Source organism: Narcine bancroftii, chromosome 13, assembly GCF_036971445.1.
Source record: "Narcine bancroftii isolate sNarBan1 chromosome 13, sNarBan1.hap1, whole genome shotgun sequence".
Lineage (NCBI taxonomy): Eukaryota > Metazoa > Chordata > Chondrichthyes > Torpediniformes > Narcinidae > Narcine > Narcine bancroftii.
The window spans coordinates 64742825-64762300 of NC_091481.1; the positions used below are offsets into that span (position 1 = coordinate 64742825).

General features: G+C 43.8%; 1 long non-coding RNA gene across 1 annotated transcript; it reads right to left on the reverse strand.

The window, feature by feature from the left end:
• Positions 1-106: 106 nt before the first annotated feature.
• LOC138748680 (uncharacterized) lies at positions 107-11286 on the reverse strand. The gene is made up of 3 exons (XR_011348214.1): positions 11176-11286; positions 10609-10765; positions 107-347 (listed from the first exon to the last, which is right to left on the reverse strand). It is a non-coding gene; the product is annotated as an uncharacterized lncRNA (long non-coding RNA).
• Positions 11287-19476: the final 8190 nt, after the last annotated feature.

Here is a 19476-nt window from a genome sequence, read left to right on the forward strand (position 1 = left end):
AAATTTTTTCAAAAGGTTTGTTTGCTGAAAAAAAAAATTGTGGATAATGATAGACAACTTCAAGATGAACATAATTTCAGATTTTATGTATCAAGTAGTATGTTGGAGAAACATTAAATTAACTTTGATTGAATTTAGCATGTTTAATCACATAATGACGCTGACACATTGCATTCGTTCAACTGACCTAAAAATGTTTTGCCGCTGATTTTCATTTGTACTCAGCATCTGATGCCTCTGGTGTCAGTGTCCAACGATAGTCGGTCAGCACTGATGGATTCCAGTTGCCCTGATACCGCTTTTCCATGGTCGCAATGTCCTGGTGAAACCTTTCACCGTGTTCGTCACTGACGGCACCAAGATTAGCAGGGAGAATACAGAAAATTAATTTTCATCGACATGTTGCACTTCGTGGTTTAGATGCTTGAAGTAGACTTAAAATATGACAGGAAATCACAAAAATAGGTTATATCCAGTAAATGTATGTGCAGGTGATTTTTTGAGATCAGCAGCCCAAAATCCATAAAATGCACCCAAAACTGTTCAGGAGGCAAATTGTCTAATATTTAATATTAGAGTCACACAGACCAAAACAGGCTCTTCATCCCATTGCGTTTGTGCTGGCCACAAGCCACCCATCTACCCTGATCCCACATTCCCATCAACTACCCCAGATGCCACCCCTCCCCCACTCACCTGGCTGATTAACCCACCCACGCATCTTTGTGACTGTGGTGGGGGGGGGGGGAATAGAACCCACGCAATTGCAGGGAGAGCATGCAAACTCCTCACAGCCAGCACTGGTAATCGGGATCGAACCCACGTCCCTGAAGCTGAGGCAGTGGCTCTACCTGCTCTTCCACTGTACTGCTCGAGTTATTCACTCCACACCAGGAAAATAATGGGAATGTATTGATAGTTCACTACTTTCTCTGAAAATATCCTCTGCTCAATAACATTTATCATGGACAAAAGTTGCCTTCAAGAGAATCTAATGGGAGGGGGGAGTCATGTGATGAAGTAGTGGCCGGTTGGGAAAACCAGCCCTTCTCCAGAAAAATAGGAAAAAAGTTAGGAAAAGACAAAGCACAACAAAAATAAAATAGAAGATAAAGTGACAGAGAAGAGAAAGAAGATGGCACCCAAGAGGAGAAAGTAAAAACAACCAAAAAAAAGTAGAAAAGTTGCTGGAGAAGAAAGAAGGCCTTACCTGCACGAAGGAACAGGGAGCTGTGGTGGCGAGGATCGCCCAATCCCCGAGGTTAGTGCCTGCCCTGCAGAGTGGCGACCTCCCGACTGGTACACTTCAAAAATGGCTCTCGGAGCCAAACAAAAGTGCGCAATCAAAAGAAAAAGAGGACACCGACAGGAGTGGGACTCAGCAGAAGAGTGGGCAGCCACAGCACGAAAAGCTGAGGGACACCCGACACCAGGGCGCTCAGCTGGAGGACGAGGAAGGTGGCAGAGGAGGGAGCAAGAAAACAGAGGGAGAAAGGCGGAAGGGTGACCGACAAGAGGATCAACGACAGGAGGTCTGACAGACAAGCAGCCCAGGAGGCAAAGACCAACAGCAAGTGGCCCAGCAAGAGGAGGCCCGACAAAGAGATACAAGCAGCTCATCAGGAAAAACAGAAGAGACACAGACACAAAGAAGAGAAGAAGAGACAAACACAGATACAGACACAGAAGAAGAGGAAGAAGACCAAGATCTTCACAGAGAAATAGGAGGTAAAACTAATGGACAGAATATAGATAAAGCTTTTTTTGAAGAGCAAATAAAATTATTAAAAGAATGGTTGTCATTAGAATTTAATGCAATTAAAAAGAAAATGAAGAGCAGAAGATAAAATGCAAAGGTTAGAACTGGTTATGACAGAAATAGGGAAAAGAGTAGAGAGTGTGGAAGAGCAGGAAATGGCTGTAGAAATGGAAGTGAATGACAAGAGAAAAATTGGAAGAAAGTGACAAAATAATTAAAGAGACACTAGAGTTGTTATCTCAGAAAATTGATATGTTGGAAAATTATAGTAGGCGAAACAACATAAAAATTATGGGCCTGAAGGAGGGTGAAGAAGGCACAGACATGAAGGAATTTATAAAAGGATGGATCCCGAAGGTCCTGGGAATGACAGAAATACATGAAGAAATGGAAATAGAAAAGGGCACACAGAGCACTAGCTCCAAAACCACAGACACATCAAAAACCAGGATCCATCTTATTAAAATTTTGAGATATATGACAAGAGAAAATATACTGGAGCGAGCAAGGAATAAAGTTAGAGAAGATGATAAGCCATTGGAATACAAGGGTCAAAAAATATTTTTTTACCCAGACATAAGTTTTGAACTCTTAAAGAGGAGGAAGGAGTTTAATACAGCAAAAATGATTTTTATGGAAAAAAAAGGTTATAAATTCATGTAAAGACATCCAGCCGTGCTTAAAATATTTATATCCAGGGAGCAAAACAGACTGTTTTTTGGATCCAGAGGAAGCACAAGAATTCACAGAGCATTTGCAGGATAGAAGGAGAGTTAAAGAGATGTAACAAGAATGAAGAACGGCGACAAAGTATAAATAAAGATGTAAAAACATTGTATATGTAAAAAACTAAAGAGGGAAAAGAGAGGGGAAGGAAGGAAGTAAGGGGGAAAAGAGAGAGCATTGTTATATGTGTAAAAAAAAGTATTTTCTGGGGGGGCTGGGGTGAGAGGGAATAACCGTCACTACGAAATCAGTTGACGCTTTCGAGCAAGATTGCAATCCAAATGGAAAGAGGAGTTGTGTTTGCCCAGCAAGGGATAAGGGGCAACTCAGAAAGGGGGGGGGGGAACATTTGGGGTTAAGGTATTATTGGATGTGGGAACTATTGGGGTATTTTATGTTTTAAATGTGTTGTCATACATTGAGTTTAATAAGGGAAAACTGAGAGATGAAAATGGGGAAAAAGGGGGATGGAGGTGGCAAGGAGATGGAAAAGAGGTGTAAGCAAGATATAAAATGGCCACGTTGAACTATATAACTATAAACATTAATGGAATACATAACCAAATTAAAAGGAAGAGGCTACTAAATTTATTGAAGAAGGAAAAAATAGATATATCATTTGTGCAGGAAACGCATCTAACTGAAGTGGAACATAAACTAAAGAGAGACTGGGTAGGACACGTAATGGCAGCATCCTATAATTCAAAAGCTAGAGGTGTAGCCATACTAGTTTACAAAAATGTACCAATCAAAATAGAGGAGGAAATAATAGATCCGGCAGTGAGGTATGTAATGATAAAGTGTCAGATGTACTCAGAATTTTGGAATTTGCTCAATATATATGCACCTAATGAGGAGGATCAAAAGTTTATGCAGGATATTTTTTGAAGATTGCAGACACGCAGGGGAATATATTGATAGGAGGGGATTTTAACCTTAATTTGGATCCAATGTTGGATAAAATTGGACAAAAGACAAGCAAAAAGAATAAATTAGCCAAATTTATGGTTAATTCAATGCAGGAAATGAAACTTATGGAGGAGGCAACACCCAAGAGAGAAGGAATACTCATATTATTCGAGTAGGCACAAAACATACTCAAGATTGATATGTTTTTGTTGTCACCCATATTCAAGGGAGAGTTAGGAAAACTGAGTATAAAGCTAAACTACTGTCTGATCATTCACCCCTGTTATTAGCAATAGAACTGGAGGACATCCCACCAAGAACATATAGATGGAGGTTTATCTCCATGCTACTTAAAAGGCAGGAATTTAAAGAGTTTATTGAATGCCAAATGAAAACATATTTTTTAAATAAACATAGAATCAGTGAAAGACAAATTTATATTATGGGACACAATGAAAGGCTTCATTAGAGGGCAGATAATAAGTTATGTAATAAGATGAAAAAGGAGTACAATTGGGAAATAGAGCAGTTGGAAAGGGAGATAGTAAGTACAGAAAAGGAACTAGTAAAACTAGATGATATAAAGAAAAGGAGAGAATTGGCAGACCAAAAAAAATGAAACATTACAAACATATAAGGTGGAGAAGAGCATAATGAAAACAAAGCAAAAGTATTACGAATTGGGAGAAAAAAACACATAAAATATAAGCCTGGCAACTTAAAACAGAACAAGCTAAAAGAACTGTATTGGCATCAAGGAAAAAGGACAAACAAATTACATATAACCCAAAAGAGATCAATGAAAACTTCAAGGAATTTTGCAAACAATTATTCCAAACTGAGAACAAGGGGAAAGATGATAAAATAGAGGAATTTTTAGCTAAAATTGAACTACCGAAATTGCAAGAAGAGGAACAAAACAAACTGATAAAACCATTTGAAATAGAGGAAGTACAGGATATATTTAAAAAGCTGCTGAACAATAAAACACCAGGAGAGGATGGATTCCCAATAGAATTTTATAAAACATTTAAAGAGTTATTAATTCCTCCTCTCCTGGAAGTAATGAACCAGGTCGAAGAAACACAAAACTTGCCAGATTCATATAAGACAGCAATAATTACAGTAATACCAAAGACGGGGAAAGATCCACTAACACCAGCATCGTATAGACCAATATGTCTACTTAACTCAGATTACAAGATAATAGCAAAACTATTAGCAAACAGATTGGCCGATTGTGTACCAAAAATAGTAAACTGGATTTATTAAGAAAAGACAAACAGCGGATAATGTCTGTAAACTTATTAATCTATTTCACACAGTTCAAGGAAATAATAAACCAACAGTGGCTGTTGCTTTAGACGCAGAAAAGGCCTTTGACAGAGTAGAGTGGAATTACTTATTTAAAGTAATACAGAAGTTCAACCTACCAGAAAAATATATAAATTGGATTAAAGCATTGTATAATGGACCATTGGCAAAGGTAGCAGTAAATGGATATGTATCGAACCAATTTAAATTAAATAGGTCAACTAGGCAGGGATGTCCACTATCTCCCTCACTGTTCGTTTTAGCTATAGAACCTTTGACAGAACTGATAAGAATAGAAAATAAAACAAAAGGGATAAAAATAAAGGAGAAGGAGTATAAAATCAGCTTATTTGCAGATGATATCATAGAATACCTAACAGAACCAGAAATATCAATAAAAGAATTAATTAAGAAATTGAAGGAATATGAAGAACTATCGGGGTACAAGATCAATGCAAATAAAAGTGAAGTGATGCCAATGAGTAACGTGGATTATACAGAATTTAAAAAAGAATCACCATTTAAATGGTAAGGACAAACAATCCGATACCTAGGTATCAGGTTAGATAATAATTTAGCCACTTGTACAAACTAAATAATCAGCCACTAATAAAGAAATTTCAGGAAGACTTAGAACATTGGAAAGAATTACCGCTAACGTTGATAGGGAGGGTAAACTGCATTAAAATGAACGTGTTCCCAAGGATACAATACTTATTTCAAACGTTACCAATACCCTTAATTTTTTTTCAATGAACTAAAGAGAATAATAAGGAAATTCTTGTGGAAAGGGAGGAAACCAAGGGTAGCGTTAGATAAATTAACAGAGAGGTATAACCAAGGTGGTTTGCAGTTACCAAACTTTAGAAATTATTACAGAGCCACACAATTAAGGTATTTGTCAGATTTTTACCAGACAAGGGAAAAACCAGACTGGACTAAGATAGAACTCGATAAAATAAGGGAGAAGGTACTGGAACATATACTTTTTAAGTGGGATGAAAAGTTGGTGCAATATAAAAGCTCACCAGTACTGCATCATTTACTTAATACATGGAAGAAGATCCACTTAGAAAGGAAAAAAAATGAATTACCAAATACCAAAATTATTATTGATGCAAAATCCACTCATCCCTTTTACAATAGACAACCTTTTCTTTAGAGAATGGGAGAGAAAAGGAATCAAAAGAATAGAAAATTGTTTTTTGGGAAATAATTTATTAACATTTGAACAGTTGAAGTACAAATATGGAATAACTCATGGTACAATGTTTGCATATCATCAACTGAAAGCTTATTTAAAGGACAAATTGGGAAGCAGACTGAGGTTACCAGAAGGAAGCAGTTTTGAATATGTGATTACAGACACAATGATAATTAAAAGATTTATAACGGACATGTACATTAAGCTGCAAGAGAAGGAAAATGATGAAATAAACTATAAACCTAAACAGAAGTGGGAAAAGGATATAAACATAAAGATAAAAAATGATGTATGGGAAAAGTTATGTTCTGGAACTATGAAGAATACAATAAACACAAGGTTACGCATGATACAGTATAATTGGTTACACAGGTTATATATCACTCCTCAAAAGTTAAAAGAATGGGATCCAACATTATCAGATAGATGTTTTCACTATAAGAAGGAAATGGGAACAACAGATAATGCAATTTGGGCATGTACGAAAGTGAATACGTTTTGGGAAGAACTAAATTTGATACTAAATAAAATTATTAAAAAATAACATACCAAAAAATCCAGAGATCTTTCTTTTAAGTAACATAATAAATAAAGAATTAGGCCTCAAATTGGATAAAGCGCAAAAAAGATTAATCTTTAGCAGTAGCAAAAAGATGTATAAGGTCAACTTGGAAAATGGAAGAAAGCCTGAGAATACATCAATGGTACATGGAAATGAATAAATGTATTCCATTGGAAAAAAAAACATATCATTTAAAAAATAAAGTCATATTGTTTGAACAAATTTGGAAACATAACAGGAAGAGCTCGCCTAGGACCTCCATTCCCTAAAATGATAGAAGACAAAACGACTAAATAACAAATACATGACACATTTTTCTTGTTTATTTTCCTTTTTGTGAAGATATTGTTTTATGGTTTTATTGTATTGTATATGTTGAATATTTATGGGTTTTGGAGGGGGTGGGAAGGGTGGGAGGGAGGGTGGGGGGGGGGGAAGGGAGAAAATGCCACTGTGTAAATTTAATGAGAAACATTTGTACATATTTTGGTTGATATGGTTCCCAGTGTGAAAAATTAAAAATTATAAATAAAAAAAAGAGAATCTAATGGAGAGTTGCGTCATGAAATGTCCCAACACAAACACTTATTTGCAATAAGTATGTGAAGTTTTCACATTTTAATTTTACCCCCAAAATATATCATCCATAATTTCCACAAGCCTTTCCATTCATTGTGTCATTCACTTTAGTACTTTTCCAAACAAATGCACCAATGCTCAATATTCCTCCTTAATGAATGTGCTCCCACAGGGCTCATCCCTGAAACTGCGGCCCTCCCTCCCACACCCCTTGAGTTGGCTGGGCCCCCTGTAATTCCTCAGCACCGGCTTCTGTGTCTCAGCAGGATTTTGGAATCGGAATTTGTTTTCGTGAACAAAATTTGTTGCTTTAAGAAATTGGAGCAGAGGTCAGCCGTCCGGCCCGCCAAACCTGCTCTGCCATTCATTGCTTTAAGAAATTGGAGCAGGGGTCGGCCGTCCGGCCCGCCAAACCTGCTCTGCCATTCATTGCTTTAAGAAATTGGAGCAGGGGTCGGCCGTCCGGCCCGCCAAACCTGCTCTGCCATTCATTGCTTTAAGAAATTGGAGCAGGGGTCGGCCGTCCGGCCCGCCAAGCCTGCTCTGCCATTCATTGATTCAAGAAATCGGAGCAGGGGTCGGCCGTCCGGCCCGCCAAGCCTGCTCTGCCATTCATTGATTCAAGAAATCGGAGCAGGGGTTGGTTATCCGGCCCGCCAAGCCTGCTCTGCCATTCATTGATTCAAGAAATCGGAGCAGGGGTTGGTTATCCGGCCCGCCAAGCCTGCTCTGCCATTCAGTGAGATCATGGCTGATCGAAACATCGGCTCATCTCCATCCACCTGCCTTTTCCCCATTGTTCCCCGACTATGTAAAGATCTATCCAACTTTGTCTTAAATATATTCACTGAGGTCACCTCCACTGCTTCGATGGGTAATGAAATGTGGCAGGTATTACACTGCAAATATTACTATGAAATTAAAAATAAATAAGTTAGTGCAAAAGTAAGAGAAAGCGTGGTAGTGTCTGTGGTTCATTGTCCATTCAGAATTCTGATGGTGGAGGGGAAGAAGCTGTCCTTGTGCTGCTGGGATACCCCTTTACACCAAGTTTTGGGCGGAGCAGAACTCCGCTGGACGTTTATCCTGGTGTACGTCCCTGGGAACTGTCCAAAGATCAGAGAGCCCCACGTTACACAGCTCCGCTGGACGTTTATCATGGTGTACGTCCCTGGGAACTGTCCAAAGATCAGAGAGCCCCACGTTACACAGCTCCGCTGGACGTTTATCCTGGTGTACATCCCTGGGAACTGTCCAAAGATCAGAGAGCCCCACGTTACACAGCTCCGCTGGACGTTTATCCTGGTGTACATCCCTGGGAACTGTCCAAAGATCAGAGAGCCCCACGTTACACAGCTCCGCTGGACGTTTATCCTGGTGTACGTCCCTGGGAACTGTCCAAAGATCAGAGAGCCCCACGTTACACAGCTCCGCTGGACATTTATCATGGTGTACGTCCCTGGGAACTGTCCAAAGATCAGAGAGCCCCACGTTACACAGCTCCGCTGGACGTTTATCCTGGTGTACGTCCCTGGGAACTGTCCAAAGATCAGAGAGCCCCACGTTACACAGCTCCGCTGGACGTTTATCCTGGTGTACGTCCCTGGGAACTGTCCAAAGATCAGAGAGCCCCACGTTACACAGCTCCGCTGGACGTTTATCCTGGTGTACATCCCTGGGAACTGTCCAAAGATCAGAGAGCCCCACGTTACACAGCTCCGCTGGACGTTTATCCTGGTGTACATCCCTGGGAACTGTCCAAAGATCAGAGAGCCCCACGTTACACAGCTCCGCTGGACGTTTATCCTGGTGTACATCCCTGGGAACTGTCCAAAGATCAGAGAGCCCCACGTTACACAGCTCCGCTGGACGTTTATCCTGGTGTACATCCCTGGGAACTGTCCAAAGATCAGAGAGCCCCACGTTACACAGCTCCGCTGGATGTTTATCCTGGTGTACATCCCTGGGAACTGTCCAAAGATCAGAGAGCCCCACGTTACACAGCTCCGCTGGACGTTTATCCTGGTGTACATCCCTGGGAACTGTCCAAAGATCAGAGAGCCCTACGTTACACAGCTGCTCCACAGTGTCTCCATGCAGACCTCCTCACCAGGAGGTGGATGGTGGTCTCACCCACTCTGGAGCCACCCAGAGCAGTGGGAGGGGTATGGTGGTCATTCTTACCACCAGCTTATCAAAGTCTTGGTTCTTGTCGAAATGCTTTTGAAATAGATTGGAAGATTTTCTTCTAGGGTACATATGCCTTTACCTGGCAGTGGGTGGTTCTCTGTTAATCAACATTCACTCCTGGAATTGTGAAAGGAAAGTCAACCAAGAATAGTGTGCATTTTCAGATCTCATTTCTGGTTTCTGGCCTCTGCGGTTGTTTGGATTTCTGCTGACTTCCTGTGAGCTACCAGCGGTTTCTGACTTTGACCCAGGACCTTGACTGGCAGAAGGGTCTCTTTCCCACCTTTGTCAACCCATCTGCATCTTCTGGCTGGGCCATTGTTTATGCCCAATCCCTCAGTGCCCCCAGTCCAAGGGGCTGGCTAGAATATCAGTTCTGAATATCACGTCAGAGTGGACTTGTGTCCCATTGAGAGACCAGACTCCCTGCTGGAGAGACGGGCGGCCTTCCTCAGCAGACTGGCAGTTCTGTGGTCACCCATCCGGAGAAAAGGCATGACGGCAATGGAGAGAGTGCAGAAGCGATTCACCAGGATCACGCTTGAGATGGAGTGTGGCAGTTACGAGGAGAGATTGTAGAGGTAGGTTCAAGTTTCCCCCTGTACAAACTGACACACTCCCTGGAAACTCCTGTTAACTCTGACCTACCACCTGGGAACCGCTGTAAACACCAACACACACCCCGGGACCCCATGTAAACACCGACACTCTGACTGAAATCCCTGTAAACTCCAACATACTCCCCAGGACACTCTATAAATAGACACACTCCCTGGGATCCCTGTAAAAAAAAACTGACACACTTCCCAGGACCCCCTGTAAACACAGACACACTCCCTGGGGCTGCCTGTAATTTGGTAAACACTGACACACTCCCTGGGAACCCCCTGTAAACAACGACACTCTCCCTGAACCCCTGTAAACGAAGACACACGCCCCGGGACCACTTGTAATCACAGACATCCTCCCCGCGACCCTCTGTAATCACAGACACCCTCCCCGGGACCCTCTTTAATCACAGACACCCTCCCTGGGACTCTCTCTAAACACAGACACAATCCCCAGGACCCCCTGTAAACACTGACACTCTTCCCGGGACATCCTGAAATTACTGACACACATGATCTTCTGTAAACTCTGACACACTCTCCGTGACCCCCTGTAAATACTGACTCACTCCCTGGAACTTCCTGTAAACACTGATACTCTCCAAGGGATCCAACATCCACCTTTGCAATTCTCTTTTCCCTCAGAGAGCAGGAATTTCTCTTTACTTTAAAAAAAAATTAAACACCCTTATTCTGAAACTCTGTCCCTGAATGATCCACTCTGTACCCAATGAGGCAATTCCTGTTGTAAACTTACTTTTTCAATTTGATCACCTCTTCCTTGAAAGCTCCGTTGAGGATCAGTCTAACCTCCTGAACCTGGCTTTCCCGGGTTAAACCCAGAAATCGATTAGAGAGACGAGGAGAACTTCTTTCGGGCATGCATCCTTCGAAGGGACTTTGCAGTGGAGCAGCTGAATGCAATTAAACAAGAAAATTGTAGATAATGAAACTGATTTACCATCAATAATCACAAAAGGTTGTTGTGGTAAAACTATCAGGCTTTTATTAACCAAAGACAGGAACTACCATCAACCTGATTGACTGATCAAAGGGGGAAACATGCAAGGGGCTATGGGTAGGATTAGTCTCGGGAGGCATGCCCAGCCAATCATGGCACAACAGGAGCAACACCTCATCTTCCATCTGGGCACCCTCCAACCTGATGACATTAACACTGACATCTGTTACAACCCCCCTTTCCCCTGTCGCCTTTCCCCCAGCTCTCTCTCCCTTTCCCCTCTCTCCTTTCACAGAGCCAAAGTCCATTTTCAACCCTCTTCTTATCAGATCCAATTAGTTGGTCTGAGCTCTTCCCACCTACCCTGCCAGCTGTTCTTCAACTTTTATTCTGACACCTTCCTGCTCTTTGCTTCTATCTTGAAGAAGGGCTCAGCCCCAAAGCTTCAGAAATCTGGACGCTGCAAGACCGGCTGAGCTCCTCCAGCATTTACTGTGTGTTTTTTACCACAATCACAGCGTCTGCAGACTTCCTTTTTTCACCCTTACCACGAGCCCATTAGTTAACTGATGTTTTTAATGCCTTCAACTGTGAAAACGGATCCAAAATAATTATTTAGAACCTCTTTCACTCTTCTATTACAGATACTCCAGCCTTGACTCTAAGGGACCAACAGTTACTTCAGATTCTCTCTTTTAGATATTTTTATGGTCAGTTTTATTCTATTTTCTAGAACATCTCAAGCTCCTTTTTTCCCCCTTTAATTATTATTAATTTTCCTTTCCTGATTTTGAAAATGTCCCCATCCTCGGACCTTCCTTGGAATCGAGAACAGAGCCTTGGTGTTTGCGCTGAACATGACGTCCAAATCTTTGTGCCTTGCCTTTCAATTTGATACCATTGTTAACCTCGTTGGATGGAACCTTCCTTCTTTCCTGTCATTAAGCTGTCCCTAATCTGCCACTTTATACGTTCAAGACATCTCTTCTTTAGTCTCGAAGAAAGGCCCTTGACCCGAAATGTCGACTGACCATTTCTTCCCATGGATGCTGCCTGACCCAAAGAGCCCCTCCTCCTCCTCTGTGATCACCCTGTTTCACTCAGCAGGGGGCGATGCTGCACAGGGCTTGGGGTCAGAGATAACTGGGAACTCGTACCACGTTAGGGAACAGCAAGATTCATGTTTATGGTTAATGACTCTCACTTTTGGCCTTGAGCTTCCCCCCAACTTTAATTCCCCCAGTACTGACAGCTACCAGAGTCCTTCGATGCTGATTCCTTCCTTAAACCTTCTGGCTTCTCTTTTCTTCTTTGTGGAACAACTTAAATTGTATCTCTTTGAGTGTGCTTTGAATCATCTCTCTAATATCTCTTTGACAGTCACACACACAGGCATAGAGACACAAGCCCACTAGGCACACACACTACACACTCATGCAAACACACTAAACACATACATACATAGTACATACACACTCTTTGGCTTGGCTTCGCGGACGAAGATTTATGGAGGGGTAAATGTCCACGTCAGCTGCAGGCTCGTTTGTGACATCTGACAAGTCCGATGCGGGACAGGCAGACACGGTTGCAGCGGTTGCAGGGGAAAATTGGATGGTTGGGGTTGGGTGTTGGGTTTTTCCTCCTTTGTCTTTTGTCAGTGAGGTGGGCTCTGCGGTCTTCTTCAAACGAGGTTGCTGCCCGCCGAACTGTGAGGCGCCAAGATGTATGGTTTGAGGCGATATCAGCCCACTGGCAGTGGTCAATGTGGCAGGCACCAAGAGATTTCTTTAGGCAGTCCTTGTACCTCTTCTTTGGTGCACCTCTGTCACGGTGGCCAGTGGCGAGCTCGCCACATAACACGATCTTGGGAAGGCGATGGTCCTCCATTCTGGAGACGTGGCCCACCCAACGCAGCTGGATCTTCAGCAGCGTGGACTCGATGCTGTCGACCTCTGCCATCTCGAGTACTTCGATGTTAGGGATGAAGGCGCTCCAATGAATGTTGAGGATGGAGCGGAGACAACGCTGGTGGAAGCGTTCTAGGAGCCGTAGGTGATGCCGGTAGAGGACCCATGATTCGGAGCCGAACAGGAGTGTGGGTATGACAATGGCTCTGTATACGCTTATCTTTGTGAGGTTTTTCAGTTGGTTGTTTTTCCAGACTCTTTTGTGTAGTCTTCCAAAGGCGCTATTTGCCTTGGCGAGTCTGTTGTCTATCTCGTTGTCGATCCTTGCATCTGATGAAATGGTGCAGCCGAGATAGGTAAACTGGTTGACCGTTTTGAGTTTTGTGTGCCCGATGGAGATGTGGGAGGGCTGGTAGTCAAGGTGGGGAGCTGGCTGATGGAGGACCTCCGTTTTCTTCAGGCTGACTTCCAGGCCAAACATTTTGGCAGTTTCCGCAAAACAGGACGTCAAGCGCTGAAGAGCTGGCTCTGAATGGGCAACTAAAGCGGCATCGTCTGCAAAGAGTAGTTCACGGACAAGTTGCTCTTGTGTCTTGGTGTGAGCTTGCAGGCGCCTCAGATTGAGGAGACTGCCATCTGTGTGGTACCAGATGTAAACAGCGTCTTCATTGTTGAGGTCTTTCATGGCTTGGTTCAGCATCATGCTGAAGAAGATTGAAAAGAGGGTTGGTGCGAGAACACAGCCTTGCTTCATGCCATTGTTAATGGAGAAGGGTTCAGAGAGCTCATTGCTGTATCTGACCCGACCTTGTTGGTTTTCGTGCAGTTGGATAACCATGTTGAGGAACTTTGGGGGGCATCCGATGCGCTCTAGTATTTGCCAAAGCCCTTTCCTGCTCATGGTGTCGAAGACTTTGGTGAGGTCAACAAAGGTGATGTAGAGTCCTTTGTTTTGTTCTCTGCACTTTTCTTGGAGCTGTCTGAGGGCAAAGACCATGTCAGTAGTTCCTCTGTTTGCGCGAAAGCCGCACTGTGATTCTGGGAGAATATTCTCGGCGACACTAGGTATTATTCTATTTAGGAGAATCCTAGCAAAGATTTTGCCTGCAATGGAGAGCAGCGTGATTCCCCTGTAGTTTGAGCAGTCAGATTTCTCGCCTTTGTTTTTGTACAGAGTGATGATGATGGCATCATGAAGGTCCTGAGGCAGTTTTCCTTGGTCCCAACAAAGCTTGAAAAACTCATGCAGTTTGGCATGCAGAGTTTTGCCGCCAGCCTTCCAGACCTCTGGGGGGATTCCATCCATACCTGCTGCTTTGCCACTATTCAGTTGTTCAATTGCCTTATATGTCTCATCCCGGGTGAGGACCTCATCCAGCTCTAGCCTTAAGGGCTGTTGAGGGAGCTGGAGCAGGGCAGATTCTTGGACTGAGCAGTTGGCACTGAAAAGAGATTGGAAGTGTTCTGACATGTACCCACAAAACTCACAAAGGCATACATAGTCATAATACACCCAACAGAAACACCCACTACCCACACATACACAAACACACACACAAAATATACTACACAGACTCCATAAACACACACACATGATTCAGAGATTCACATAGAATCACACCTGACTACTGGGATCTGGTTTGCTGAGTAATTTTTCATTCCCCTTGCTTCTCCCCAATGCCTGGAACAAATAATTATTTGCCAGGCTAGTAATGAACTCTGGTCGGCATGGTCACTTACCCATTGGCCACAGGATGGCACCATCTCCAAATCTCTCTCCCAGCTGTGCAGTTTTGGCCCAGTCTGAACTGCATGTCCAAATCCCAACATGTGTCCTTGGCGGGAGCACTGCAGAACCAGGCACACTTCACTGTTGGAAACAATTTAAACAAAACCCAGCTGCGTTGAGAGTTGCGTTGAAGAGGAATTGAACAGGTCAAGGTTTGCAGGACCGTACCAGGAAGGGAAATGCTCAGCTCTCTGCACCTTGGCATGCCAATCAATGCACCTGTGCATTCAGATGGTCAATGAGAGCAGGTTCATTCAGAAACCCCAGGAAAGCCGCAGACCATGATTTTTAAAAGGTATTTTTCTGGAAAATGTTTACAGAATATAGAACTCTATCATGAACTAAACACAATGCCAAATTATTGCATAAGATCCACTCCCTCTGTTCCCCGAACCTTCACTTGTCTATCCTGAAACCTCTTAAATGCTACAATTTACATCTTCCACAGCCATTGGCAGCCCATTCCAGTCACTTACCAGTCTGTGTAGAATTCTTGATCCATACATAAAAACATAAGAAATAGGAGCAGGAGCCAGCCATTCGGCCCATCAAGGTGATTAAGGCTGATCTAATAACAGGCTCATCTCCACCTATCTGCTTTTTCCCCATATCCCTTAATTCCCCTACTATCCAACCTTAAATACATTTACTGAGGTCGCCTCCACTGCTTCAACAGGCAGCGAATTCCACAGATTCACCTCTCTCTGGGAAAAGCATTTCCTCCTCATCTCCATCCTGAATCTGCTACCCTGAATCTTGAGGCTATGTCCCCTAGTTCTGGTCTCTTCCACCAACTTACCTACCTCTATCTTATCTATACCTTTCATAATTTTATTCATTTCTATAAGGTCCCCTCTCATTTTTCTAAATTCAAGTGAGTAGAGTCCAAAATGATTCACAGGCCAACCCCTTCAAATCTGGAACAAACCTGGTGAATCCCCTTTGGATATCCATTAAACTTCCCCCCACCCCATCCTTTTAGTTTAGACAGATGCCCTCTTGTATTTATCCTTGAAAAAGATTCTGACTGTCCACCCTGTTCAGGCCTCTCATTATCTTATAAATTGATGGGCTCTCCCCTCAGCTTCCCACACTCCAGAGAAAACAACATCTAACCTCTCCCCAGAGCTCACACCCTCTAATCCAGGCAGCATCTCGGTAAACCCCTTTCCAAAGCCTCCACGTCCTTCCTATAATGGGGCCTATTCAAAATTTGATATTGCTTCAACATAACTTCCTTACTCTTGACCAATTAAGGCAAGAATACAATGTGCCTTTGTTTTATTTAATTGAACTAAAATGTTGTAAATCTTGAAGATTGACTGTACTTACAGATTGTGATATTTCAGCAAAACTTTGTAAATCAAAGGCACAATCCAGATTTCAGATTTATTGTCAGAGTACATACATGACATCACTTCAGATTCTTTCTCCTGCAGATGAGACAGAATTACTACTTTATTGAGAGTGCAAAACAACTGTACTCAATGTACACATGTAAACAAACTGACTGCGCAATAATGCGCAAAGTAAGTCTTTAAATGCGTCCCTGATTGAGTTTGTCGTTGAGGAGTCTGATGGTCGAGGGGGAGCAGCTGTCTCTGAACCTGGTGGTGCGAGTCTTGTGGCACCGGCACCTCTTTCCTGATGGCAGCAGCGAGAACAGAGGAGAAGACTGGCTGTCTGAAAGGAACTCTGTGATGTCCTGGAACAAAAGGAATCTCTCTCTCTGAAAACCAACAAGAACCCTCCTGAGTGGTAACCATTTGCCTGCAAAGATCACATGCTCTTCCAGACAAACTGCTGCTGTATGTTGCTACTTTGTTGCCTTTTGCAAAATAGCACTCTGCAAAAACTCTGTTTCAAAATGTTTGTGTGCAACCTGCTCCAACAATGCCCAAATCACCTCTAAATGCTCTGTCACGAATATAGAAATCCGCCAGGCTTTCCGGCATCCACCAAACCTCCGCAAACTCCTGAGGAAGTAGAGGCGCTGACGTGCTTTCTTCACGATGCCATTGGCGTGTTGAGTCCAGGCAAGATCCTCCGAGGTAGTGACTCCTAAGAACTTAAATTTGCTCACTAAGGGTTCATGGGATTACAGTGAAAGTTCACATATCCGACATTTGTTAGTCCAGGAATTCTAGGGACGTGTTCAGCAGATTGACATTAGAGCTAAATGCAGTAAATGGTGCAAACAGCTTGCATGGAATAAGCCCAGCGTTTCCTGAGTATATAAGGTTAAGGGATAATCTTATTATGAAGTCGGATATGATTAAAGCATTTAATAGGACAGATATAGAAAAATGATATCCTTAATGACAGAGAATTTTAACCACGATATTTTGGGACAATGCCCAAAAGCAGTTTTTCCACAGTTGATCCCCTCTGGAGATGCAAGTGTTGAAGTCAATTAAAGGTTTCAACCATCTGATTCATGGATTAGTGATAGGTGTGGGATTTCATATGTTTGCAGGCTCTGGAATTGTACTTGCTGGAGTTTAGAAGAATATTGTGTCACCCTTAGAATACTGTGTTCAGTTCTTATTATAGGAAGCTGTGGAGAGGGTGCAGAGGAGATTGACCAGGATGTTGCCTGGATTGGAAAATGAATCTTACGAGGCCAGGTTAGCAGAGCTGAGGCTTTTCTCTTTGGAGTGAAGAAGGATGAGCTACATCAGTGGGTGGTGCTACACCCCCTGGGGGTGGTGGACAGATCCAAGGGGACGGTGAGGAAAAAGGGGGCACGTCACGTCATAGCCCTTGGCCACCAGTGCCTTCTGGAGGACGGACAGCAAGAGGCCTTGCCACTCCTTGGTGGCTGCCAATGCCGACTGGGGGTGCTCAGTCACCGCAGGGCCCTGCGCTCCCTTGTGTGTCCATGGATGTGACTCTCAGCCCTCTGAAATATTCAAGGACAACCAGGAATGGTGTGGAGGATTGGTGTTGATCCTCGATCCAGGTTCTGGGCTGAGGGTCCAATCAGTAGTTTACTTCCCCGAGGAATGAAAGGCTCACACTTTCCTTTAGCCAATTGACTTTGTCCATTACACAGGTCTGTGGGAGGTCTGTCACCTCCACAGAGGATCAAGGAGCCCCCCGGAACTTACAAAGGCATGGGTTTGTACACCCCGCCACAATTTGATGTTAACCAATCACAAAACTGGCTTCTCCCATGTGATGAGCATTACCCTATCAGTATTATGCACAATTCACCTCCAAATTGCATCATTTGGTGAACCAATCACGTAATCAGGATCCACTTTTTTCAGGCATTGTTCTTGATTTGGGGAAACTCCAGGCTTTTCATAACTTCAAGTATTTCAGAATGTAGAAGAGTGCAGACCAGGAAGAGGTCCTTCAGCCCATGACATCTGTACTGACCATGATGGTCAACTTGAACTAATCCCATCTGTCTTTGGCTTGGCTTCGCGGACGAAGATTTATGGAGGGGGTAAAAAGTCCACGTCAGCTGCAGGCTCGTTTGTGGCTGACCAGTCCGATGCGGGACAGGCAGACACGATTGCAGCGGTTGCAAGGGAAAATTGGTTGGTTGGGGTTGGGTGTTGGGTTTTTCCTCCTTTGCCTTTTGTCAGTGAGGTGGGCTCTGCGGTCTTCTTCAAAGGAGGTTGCTGCCCGCCAAACTGTGAGGCGCCAAGATGCACGGTTTGAGGCGTTATCAGCCCACTGGCGGTGGTCAATGTGGCAGGCACCAAGAGATTTCTTTAGGCAGTCCTTGTACCTTTTCTTTGGTGCACCTCTGTCACGGTGGCCAGTGGAGAGCTCGCCATATAACACGATCTTGGGAAGGCGATGGTCCTCCATTCTGGAGACGTGACCCATCCAGCGCAGCTGGATCTTCAGCAGCGTGGACTCGATGCTGTCGACCTCTGCCATCTCGAGTACTTCGACGTTAGGGGTGTAAGCGCTCCAATGGATGTTGAGGATGGAGCGGAGACAACGCTGGTGGAAGCGTTCTAGGAGCCGTAGTTGGTGCCGGTAGAGGACCCATGATTCGGAGCCGAACAGGAGTGTGGGTATGACAACGGCTCTGTATATGCTTATCTTTGTGAGGTTTTTCAGTTGGTTGTTTTTCCAGACTCTTTTGTGTAGTCTTCCAAAGGCGCTATTTGCCTTGGCGAGTCTGCTGTCCATCTCATTGTCGATCCCTGCACCCGATGAAATGGTGCAGCCGAGACAGGCAAACTGGTTGACCGTTTTGAGTTTTGTGTGCCCGATGGAGATGTGGGGTGGCTGGTAGTCATGGTGGGGAGCTGGCTGATGGAGGACCCCAGTTTTCTTCAGGCTGACTTCCAGGCCAAACATTTTGGCAGTTTCCGCAAAGCAGGACGTCAAGCGCTGAAGAGCTGGCTCTGAATGGGCAACTAAAGCGGCATCATCTGCAAAGAGTAGTTCACGGACAAGTTTCTCTTGTGTCTTGGTGTGAGCTTGCAGGCGCCTCAGATTGAAGAGACTGCCATCCGTGCGGTACCCTATATGATCCACCTCCCTCCATATCTTGCCTGTTTGGGTGCCTCTGTAAATGTCTCTTATATCTAGGCAACATCCTGGTGAACCTCCTCTATACCCTTTCCAAAGTCTCCACATCCTCCTGCAATGCGGTGACCAGAACCAAATGGGTGGGCTGTCCAAAGTTGTACACAGCTGTAACGTGACTTCCCAGCTTCTGTACTAAATGTCCCATCTACCTTCCCAACTGGTGTCTGAACCTGTACAGTAACTTGATGTGATTGAATCCCATCGACACTCAGGATCTTCTTAACGCCAGCGTCTTGCAAGTTTCTTCAGTGGTAGACTCCACAAATCAATGCGAAACACTCCATCTTTCTACTTACATCCATGAAAGTCGGTGACCTTGAGTTATTTTTTCATCTGCCATGTCCTTGCAAATTCGCTTAGTCTGTCTTTATCTGCACTCTATCAACTGTGGACCATCCTGGTTGATGA